Source organism: Neophocaena asiaeorientalis, unplaced genomic scaffold, assembly GCF_003031525.2.
Source record: "Neophocaena asiaeorientalis asiaeorientalis breed wild unplaced genomic scaffold, Neophocaena_asiaeorientalis_V1.1 scaffold519, whole genome shotgun sequence".
Classification (NCBI taxonomy): Eukaryota; Metazoa; Chordata; class Mammalia; order Artiodactyla; family Phocoenidae; genus Neophocaena; species Neophocaena asiaeorientalis.
This window is the reverse complement of record NW_020173486.1, coordinates 774278-783333: the sequence shown is the minus strand read 5'-3', so window position 1 is coordinate 783333 and position 9056 is coordinate 774278. Positions and strand designations below refer to the sequence as shown.

At 45.8% G+C, this 9056-nt stretch overlaps 1 pseudogene; it reads right to left on the bottom strand.

Annotated features, from left to right (window-relative positions):
- Positions 1 to 1397: 1397 nt before the first annotated feature.
- LOC112401220 (exportin-6-like) lies at positions 1398 to 5013 on the bottom strand (annotated as a pseudogene).
- Positions 5014 to 9056: the final 4043 nt, after the last annotated feature.

Sequence of the window (9056 nt, the reverse complement as noted above, 5' to 3'; positions counted from 1 at the left end):
TACATCATGTCAGTAATTAAATTGTTTATTTTTTTCCCCAGTGTTTTGGTAGGAAATCTGAATCATGAAGACCATTGATCAATGTTTCTAGATTTGGATATAATGATTAAATTAGGATCATTTCAAGATAATTAATGAAATATTAAAAGAAGCTTTGAAAGAAAAATAAGTTTTAGATTGAATAAATGTCACTATTTTAGAAATATATTACATATGTGTATATATATATATATATATATATAATATACATATATATATATAATTAAACATTTGTGCCACAAACTAAAACAGTTAATGTTTTTATATATTTCAGACTTTGAGGACTTTTCATTTTAGCTCAGATACTGAAGAAAAAAGTATCTTTGAGACCTGTGAATTGATTTTTTCTTTAGAACATTTATTATATTGTTTGTTTTTGCATTTCTCTGAGAAATGCAAATTGACATCACAATGAAATGCCATAACTATTGTAAAAAATAGAACATGCCAAAAAAGATTCTTGTAAAATTGTTTTCATTGTGATTAGCTCATACTTTCATTATTTATCATGTGAGGAGTTCTTCTTAGAAGTTGATGAAATAGATGGCAATCCAGAAGTGCCATCTCTTTACCAAGGATGTCTAACTATTTTTATTGGACAAGTGTCACTTTTAAAGTTGATGAACAGCAAACATGAAGTAGTAATAACTAATGTTGAAAAATGAAGCCACCTAAGAAGCAAGAAATGATAGATGACATGGTGCATTTTTAGTACCATAAAAAGTTCAAAAATGAGGAATAGTTTTGGTCATGCCCTAGTTTTGATATTTTTTTAATACAACAACAACATAAGCATATTACTTTTTCATTAAGCTTCTTAGTTTCTTAGTATCACAGTGGAATGATGAGAAAACAACAACAAAACTAACCACAAGTCTGCAAATCTCTGACAAAAAGCAGAGACTTCAAGGCATTTGAGGGGGAGGGAGGGAGAGTCTTGACAGCAGTGCCAAAGTAGTTCCAGCAGCATGCCTCTCCTTAGCTTGCTGGGCCGGGAGGGGTGGGGAGGTGGAATGGTGAGAAGGTGGCACTGTCACAGCTGTCCTTGGCGTTTCTGCCTCGCGACTGATACACGCATGATCTGCGTGGACCACCCCACAGGATTTTCTGGTGCCTCCCTGGTACCTGGCCGCATGACCCCTGCCTGCTCCAAACCCCTGGGACACCCCAGAGCCAGTTCTGGTGGGTGGGTGGCAGGAGAGGAGCGTGGAGGGGACGAGGGCAGGCGACGCCGCTCTGGGCATGAGAAACCGAGGAGAGGCCGAGGCCCATTTGGGAGACACCCGTGGCAGCAGGCGGAGGTGGTGCAGGTGGCAGTGGCAGAAGTCGGTGTCCCTCGGGCGGTGAGAAAGCTGCACCTAGAGCTTCATGGTGCCGGGGGGCAGGCTGTCGTTGCAGAGTCTGTAGTAACGCAGGTCGTTGACCAGGCTGTACACGTTCTGGGTGAATGAGGGCAGGTCCCCATCCATCTTGAAATTCCGCCCCAGCACATTTTTCTGGTTGGCATCCACACCGTCACAGCTGGTCAGAAACTCTGGGAGGAAGGCCGCGAAGAAGCCATCAAAGTCCACAGAGGCCATGCTGTAAATGGCAATGCCAATCTCCTCCTGCAGGAGGTCGTGGGACTTGTGAACCAGGATCTGGAGCAGCACGTTCACAAACTGAGAGAGAACGGTGGTCCGGAAGATCTTCTGTGGTACAGCTTCTGCTTGGTGTTGAGAGTCTCCAAGTAAAAGAGATTTTATTTAAATAGGTAGATGTCAGGCTGGAGAAAGGACTGTCCAAAAGCCTGCATGATGGCACTGAACTGAGGCTCATCCTCCATCTGCTCCTCAGCAATCCCGCTCTGGACACTGGCTAGGATGGTGGACTTGAAGAAGCACCTCCAGTTGTGATGGAGCGACCGGAAAAGGAGCTCAAACAGCTCAGCCTTCACATCAGGGGAGGGGCGCTCAGCGATGATGGGATACACCTGCTCTGTGCACAGGACGATGATGCTGGGGAGGAAGGGCTTGAACACCTGGCCAGGTTCCTCGACCACCACCTGCAGGATCTTCAGGAACTTCTCAACCACCCGGCAGCCAGTACTGCCTTCATGGAGGATGCTCTCGGCCAACTGTTTTCTGGTAAACATATTGAGGAAAGTCTGTATGATCTGCTCAGTGAAAGGCACGCCCATCTGTACTCTAAGGCCTCAAAACAGAGTGGGGAAGAAGCTCAGCATCTCATCAGACACATCTGGCTGATGGACAAAAGCTGGAAAGAGGGCCAGTGAGACTTGAACAGATTCCTGCAGGGACTGGTAGCTGATCTGTTGGGACTTGGTGGATTCCCCAGAGATATTCTCCACGATATCTTCTAAGACACCGTCTGGTGATAATCACTTTGGTGTCATCCAGGGGCATCTTCCTCTGCGGGGTGACAGCATTGGGCTTCAGGTTGCAATAATCCCGAGAGAGCACAGAGATGAGGCTGGCATGGTTGATGGAGTGCACAGGCCACTGCTGCTCGTTCTCTGGGATGTTTGGCCATGGAAGCAACAGGATGTTAGAGAGGGCGTGGCACACCAATACCTGAGCCTTGTCAACAAGCTGCTGGGTAGAGGCATCGGTGATTCTGTTGAATACTTTCTGTACTGTAGGGATGCTGATCAGAAAGACAGGTCGCATAGTGGTGGCCAGGGAGACCAGTAAATGGCACACAGATAGCAGCAATTTGTCTCGGACCTTGGTGCTGATCAGAGGTGTGACTGTATCCATGGTGGTGGAGATGAGCGTAACAAACTGCTGCATATTCTGCCGATGAGCCTCACTGCAGTACTGTGCTAGCCAGTGAGAGTAAGCCTGCAGAGCAGCCAGGGACTAAGCATGCACATCAATGAGATCAGGCTTCAATACTGATGGCACGGCAGTCTCAATGTTGTACAATTTTATCTGAGATCCATACAAAGTGACTTTGACCAACCTCTTCACCACAGTGAGGGTGTCCCTGAAGTGCACTGTGAACACGTCCCCGATGAGTACTCAGCTAGGTGGCCCACAGCCTGCAGGAGGGAGCTCAGGACTCACAGGGAACAGTGCAGCTGCTGGCAGTCGTTCTCTGCTGCGATGATCAACCTGTGTCCTGACCCTGAAGTAAATATAAACTGCCATAACCCCAGATAGACTTTTTTTTTTTTTTTTTTTTTTTTTTTTGCTGTACGCGGGCCTCTTGCTGCTGTGGCCTCTCCCGCTGCAGAGCACAGGCTCTGGATGTACAGGCTCAGCGGCCACGGCCCACAGGCCTAGCCGCTCTGCAGCATGTGGGATCCTCCTGGACCGGGGGACGAACCCGTGTCCCCTGCATTGGCAGGCGGACCCTCAACCACAGCGCCACCAGGGAAACCCCCCAGATAAACTTCTAAATTGTCCTGAAGAACTGGAAACAGTGTTGAGAAGGCGTGTGTGGGAAGGAGCTCCATCACTTTGGCCACTACCTCCAAGCTCTGGTGTAAGTACCACTGCCACTCTGTCTGCTGATCGTCATCCAGAGTTTTGTCATCCAACTCCTCCAACTGGGCCTGGTTGTATCTGAAGTGGATTCGATTCAACACCTCCATGAGCAAGAGGACTAGGGCGTCTTCGTACCTGTTGAGAACTGCTTCCCTGTCTCCTAGACGGCTTTTCGTTTTCCTTGTCAGATAGTCCAAAAAGAGCGTCCAGATATCCAAACAAGAAGTAACCTTCATGAGTAGGCTGATGAAATGTGTACTTGAACAAAACTGTCAAAAACTCCACCACAGGGAACTGGGAGTAGGACTCGATTCTTCTTAGGTGAACACTCACAAAGAGCTGCAGAAGGTCATTAAACTTCTCGATGTAGCACTCATCGAGTTCTTCTAGCCTTCTCTTCACCGTGTGGGCATTGTTATCCTTGATGATTTTCTGCAGGTAGAAAGTCTGCTGGAACATACACAGTAAGTAGTCCTCGAATTCCATAGGCACACAGTTCTTGGACATGAGTTCATTGATGCAGGACATGGCCAGGACCCCAAGCCAGCTGCACTCCTGACCCAACACACAGTTCTGGCTGCTGCTGTTAACCGATGCCATCTTTCTGGCCTGGATGTCACAGCCAAAGCAGGCAAAGTGGAAGATGGTGGTAAGGAGGGACGGGATGATGCTGGCAGACAGAGGAATCCAACTGAAGAGCTGGGCCAGGCACTCCAAGGCCAAGGAACAGATATACTCACTCTCCGCATCAAGGATGGGGATTGGCTGATTCAACAGTTTGGCTGAACTAGGACTCTGCAACAGGTTACTCAGTAAGTCGCCACTTTCTCCTGAGGTCGGGGATGGTGGTGGGGTGGTGGCAGTCACGCTGTGTTTGTCCCAGACAGTCTCCAAGATACCTGTCAGTAGCCCAGGCACTGTCTGCATCTGGTCCAGCAGCAGCTTTCGCAACTCCTCCTTCCGAGCCACTCTGAGGTCCTCAGCGGGACAAGCCAGCTCTTCTGAAGTTGTCTTCAACATGATCAGCCCGAGGGGAGTTGTCACAGGGGACTGGATCAACTGTAAAATGTTAGTAAAAATGTCATGGTAGAACATGTGCCAATCTTGACGGCCAATGTCAACAATCACTTTGCAGAGCTTGTTCCAGATGAAGTAAGGTAAGGTTTTGTGGTGAGCCAAGAGGAGTTTGGGCAGGCAGCTACAGATTTCCGTCTTATCCTGAGATGGGACCCCAAGCCACATTTTATTGATCAGATTCTCAAAAAACGTTTAACTGTACATCATTACACAGTCATTCCTAGTGCTGGAGAGAAAATACAGGCAGAATCTCCAGGCTCCTATTTGCTGAGCAAAGTTATCAAGAAGTTCCTCTATCTCACGTTTTCTTTCATTGGTTGTACAGTCGTGGAAAAACTCTGTCATCAGACTTTCCAATGCCCCGAGAGAGGCTTCTTCAGATGCCATGCTGGCCGGGGAAGGGGGCTGGCTCTCGGGCTTCGGACACGTCCCGCTCGCACAGTTCAGCTCATGGTCCCGGCAGGCTCGGGAAGTCCCCTGCCCGGGCAAAGACAACCGCTTCCCCACCCGGGTCCCGCGGGGACCCTCTATAAAGAGCGCGGTCCCCCGGCCCGCCTCATCGGGGACCCCCGGAACTATTCATCACCTCCCCAGGGAAACTGAAAAAGCAGGAAATGGGGCTCGGAGGGCAGCGGCTCGGGGCTCCCCGCCCGGGCCTGACCCCCGAGGGGAGGCTCCGGGTCCAGGCAGGGGCTCCCTGGCCCCCGCGTTCAGAAGTGGCAGCGGGCCCTGCCCCGAGGCTGAAGGGGCCTCGGCGGCGGCGCAGCCCGAGCGGCCGGATCAGGAAAGGCCCGAGGGCCCGCGCTACCCTAGCAGCCTCAGCCCACACGGCCACCGCCGCCGCCGCCGCCATCCCCACCCCCCGGCCCCGAGCATCCCTGCGCGCGCCCACCCTGGAGCATCCCTGCGCGCGCCCGCCCCGGAGTGGTCCGCTCGCGCCGCGCGGCCGCCCCCGACCAACAGCCCCAACGCGCCGGCCCCAGTTTTGATTTGTGGCCATTTCAGATGGACCCTTCTTTAGAGATAGAATAAAAATAAAATATCTCATTTTCTCCTGAAAATACCCAATATGACTATATAAGTGTGTATTTGTGGGCAACTGAAACACATTCCCGGCTAGTACTCCATAAACTGCAGGGGTCCATTGGGAACTGGGATTTGGCCTGCAGAAATCTGTAATAGCAATTTTAAGTGCTTGTAGGATAATGAGAGATTTTAGGTATTCTCAATAATGTCATTCAATGCAGTGTATCTTCATTTCTTTAATAAAAGAGGAAATTCCTGCTGATCAAGTGTTACATAGCTTAAGGCTCATTTGGGGGGATATAATGGCCAATGACTAATTTATGCTCTTAGGGTTCATTTCAATATTAACCTTTTATGATTCCAATGGGGTTAGAGGCTTAATAGAATGAGGTGAAGTTATTAAAACCTATAACTTTATAATACACACATTTCTCATTGTTCCCTCCAGACTCAGTGTTTCTTTTCAATTTGAATGAGGCAGGGGATGATTTATCCATATGTTCTTCCCAGTTCACATTTATCTTTAATGAGAACTTTGCTAGTTAGTTTATTTTTGTAATTAATGATACTTTGCTCCTGAAAAAAATTGATATCAATCAGTAAAAATAAGAGAGCCTGTATATATACATACAGAGTCCTCATGTCAGTGACTGTGTGTGTGTTTTGTATTTCTATGTAGCTTTAGAATCACAAATCATAACTTTCTTTTCCAGTGTTCATTACTAAAGGAAGTTTTGCAGAAATGCTGCCTAATACTTTCTGAAGGTCAACTGAAAGTGAGTCTGTGGCATGCTCAGATAAGAGAACGCTGCCTAGAGCCCTGCTATTCACATCATTAATCAGAAAGTGAGGAACTTAGAAGTCAGCCTGGAAATATGAGTTATGTGGGTTAGAGAGGAATGTATAATCCCGTTCAGTAGAGTGTGAAAGTTTCCATATATCTGCTACTCCTAAGTCAGTAATAGCTGAGGATGAAGCTTTATGAGCTTTTTAAATAAAACGGTATTCTTGATAATATATGCCAAATCTCTCTGTAGCAGGATCCAAGGCCACAGTAAGTCACCACTCCAAATTGTTTTAGTAAAGGCATTATTTTGAGTATTGAGAGAACTATATATGGGTTGCCATGTAAATTTGTCTGGAGTTGGATCATTCATGAAAGAAGTAAAACACCACCAAATATTTTATGTTCCTCTGAACTTCAAAACAACTTAAAATATTTAGGGTGTTGGGATGATTGGCCTGGGGTGGGGAGGGGAGTGGCTAGGTAGAAATACGCTGAAGTCATACTATAGGCCAGATTGATTTATATATTATGTAATTTATTCAGCACAAACACATATGCACAGACATATGCAACTATTAAGGTAGGAGGTGTCATCATTTCCATTTTATGGAGGGGGAAATTGAAACTTGATGTTAAATAATTTGCCCAAGATAAATGAAACCAAAAAGTTGCAGATTGACTTCGAGTATTGCAAAGTTAATGTTCATTTCCCTACAGGAAATGTGTGCCTCGATATATCTTATTTTAGTAATATACACATATTTATCCCAATGAAATTTTTAGCTACTGAACGGACAACACCTTCATGTGGTTGATGTTTGCAGCCTCATAACACCTAGGCTCAAAGCTGCGCATCTCATTGGTGCCCAGTGGAGGGGGGTTAGTGGATTGAATTCATGAATACTGACCTCAAGTCTTAGCAATAAAATGGAAATGTAATGTGATGAATGAATATTTTGGAAAATGGTCCTTCAGTTACGAATATGAGGACAGATCCTGCCATCAGTAGTACATGTTCTGTGATCTATCTTCATCCTGCAGTTGGGAGGAACCTGCAAGTAGTCTCTCATACCAGCACCACTGGCAACACGGATAACCAGATATAGGCATGTGGCATTTAGTCTGGAAGCAGAGCTAAGCATACTGGACCATTTGAACATCATAAAAAATAGAAATAAAACAGTTGCAATAGTGGGAAAAGATAAAATTATTACTTTCACAATATACTGTATACTTCTTGAGGACAAGAGAAATAGTCTTAATTATGTCTGTATTCCTAGCACCTGGCACAGTGTAGGGGCTCGTTTTTCCCCAAGACTAAAGCAAGGGAGTTATATAATCTCTCTAAGGCCATTTGGGTTCTCAGCTGACATCACGATTTTGCACATGTTCTTCCCTCCACCTGCCATGTCTTTCCTGCTCTCACTTTCTCCATCGACCTTACCCTCTCCTGCTAATTTTCACATCTCAACTCATGTGTCACCAACTCCAGTAACTTTCCCTGACTCCTCCAGTGACACTTCAGTTCTCCTTTCCTAATATTCCAATTGTACCTGGAAGATACTTCTTAAAGATATAAGGGAAAGTTTCTACATGTCTGCAGAACAAGAGTTGGTTTTTTTTTTTTCTTGCAGTATGTGGGCCTCTCACTGTTGTGGCCTCTCCCGTTGCGGAGCACAGGCTCCGGACGCGCAGGCTTAGCAGCCATGGCTCACGGGCCCAGCCGCTCCGTGGCATGTGGGATCTTCCCGGACCAGGGCACAAACCTGTGTCCCCTGCATTGGCAGGCGGACTCTCAACCACTGCGCCACCAGGGAAGCTCTAATTTCATTCTTTTACATGTAGCTGTCGAGTTTTGCCAGCACCACTTGTTGAAAAGGCTGTCTTTTCTCCACTGAATATTCTTACCTCCTTTGTTGTAGATTAATTGATCATAACTGAGTGGGTTTCTTTCTAGGCTCTCTATTCTGTTCCACTGATCTATGTATCTGTTTTTGTTTCAATACCATGCTGTTTTGATCAGTAAAATTTTGTAGCATTATCTGAAGTCTGGGAGGGTGATACCTCCAGCTTCTTTTTTCTGCAGATTGCTTTGGCAAATTGGGGTCTTTTCTGGTTCTGTATGAGTTTTAGGATTATTTGTTCTAGTTCTGTGAGACCCAAATGAACAAAATAAGAAATGAAAGAGGAGAAATAACAACTGATACCACAGATATACAGAAAAATCATAAGACTACTAAGAACAGTTATATGCCAACAAGTTGGACAACCTAGAAAAAATGGACAAATTTCTAGAAACATACAACCTGCCAAGACTGAATCAAAAAGAAACAGACAATTTGAACAGACCAATCAGTAGTAGTAAAATTGATTTAAAATTTTTAAAAAAAGATCCCAGAAACCAAAAGTACAGGTCCAGACCACTTCATCGGGAAATTCAATCAAACACTTAAAGAAGAACAAATACTTATCCTTTTCAAACTACTGCAAAGAACTGAAGAGCGTGAAATATTCTCAAATTCATTCTATGAGGCCACTGTTACCCTGATACCAAAACCAGGCAAAGACTGTAAAAGAGCAAAAATTGCAGGCCAATATCTTTGATGAATATAGATGCAAAGCTCCTCGACAAAATT